This window comes from Mus caroli, unplaced genomic scaffold, assembly GCF_978045245.1.
Source record: "Mus caroli unplaced genomic scaffold, Mus_caroli_1 scaffold_12, whole genome shotgun sequence".
NCBI lineage: Eukaryota > Metazoa > Chordata > Mammalia > Rodentia > Muridae > Mus > Mus caroli.
In genome coordinates, this window is record NW_028227267.1 from 39,695,330 (window position 1) to 39,696,862 (window position 1,533).

Sequence of the window (1,533 nt, forward strand, 5' to 3'; positions counted from 1 at the left end):
GTTGGATAAGCATCTTGAGACATTGTCAAAATTGATTCCATACATCACATAGACTACTGGAGGTCTAAAACTAAAGTGAAATTTTGAATTCAGAGAATAAAAGAAGAGAAAAAGCTGTACAGGAACCTTTTGTGTGGTTTTACAAGGCCGGAGAAATGGCAAGGGAATGAAAATGTGTAGGTGACAAAGGCAAAGGCTAACATAATAGTATATTGGTAACCTGCAGAGATCACCAAACGATTCATTTTCAGGGTGGTAATAACGCATTTCTTCTAAAATTCCCCATTCATAAGAAATATATAAGAGGGAAAAAAAAGACATGGCTTCAAATAGACTTTTCTTTTTTCTGATGTTTGTAGAACATGATTTTAATATTTTCAGCTGTTAATCTTCAACAAACAGAATAATTATTTTAAGATATATTTCATTTTTATGTCTCCCTTTTCATTTTTTATTTTACTAATTTGAATACTGATTGTGGGCCCTCTGGTTAGTCTGGCTAAGGGTTTATCTATCTTGATAATTTTCTCAAAGGACCAGATCTTCTGGTGAGATGTTTGGTGTAATTCTAATAGGTCTGCCTATATATGTTACTTGACCTTTTTCCCTTACTGCTTTTAATATTCTATCTTTATTTAGTGCACTTGTTGTGCTGATTATTATGTGACGGGGGCGGGGGATTTCTTTCCTGGTCCAGTCTATTTGGAGTTCTGTAGGCTTCTTGTTTGTTCATGGGCATCTCTTTCTTTAGGTTAGGGAAGTTTTCTTCTATAATTTTGTTGAAGATATTTACTGGCCCTTTAAGTTGAAAATCTTCATTCTCATCTACTTCTATTATCCTTAGGTTTGGTCTTCTCATTGTGTCCTGGATTTCCTGGATGTTTTGAGTTAGGATCTTTTTGCATTTTGCATTTTCTTTGATTGTTGTGTCCATGTTTTCTATGGAATCTTCTGCACCTGGGATTCTTTCTTCCACCTCTTGTATTCTGTTGCCAATGCTCACATCTATGGTTCCTGATTTCTTTCCTAGGATTTCTATCTCCAGAGTTGTCTCACTTTGGTCTTTCTTTATTGTTCCTACTTCCCTTTTTAGGTCTTAGATGATTTTCTTCAATTCCATCACCTGTTTGGTTGTGTTTTCCTGTAATTCTTTGAGGGATTTTTGTGCTTCCTCTATGGTCTTCTACCTGTTTAGCAGTGTTCTCCTGCATTTCTTTAAGTGAGTTATTAATGCCCTTCCTAAAATCCTGTACCAGCATCATGAGATATGATTTTAAATCTGAATCTTGCTTTTAGGGTGTGTTGGGGTATCCAGGACTCCCTGTCGTGGGTGTATAGGGTTCTGATGATGCTGAGTGGTCTTGGTTTCTGTTAGTAAGATTCTTACATTTGCCTTTTGCCAACTGGTAATCTCTGGTGTTAGATGTTCTAGGTGTCTGGCTGGAGCTTGTTCCTCCTGTGATTCTGTTAGCCTCTGTCAGCACTCTTGGGAGTCCAACTCTCTCCTGAGTCCCAGTGGTCAGAGCACTCTCT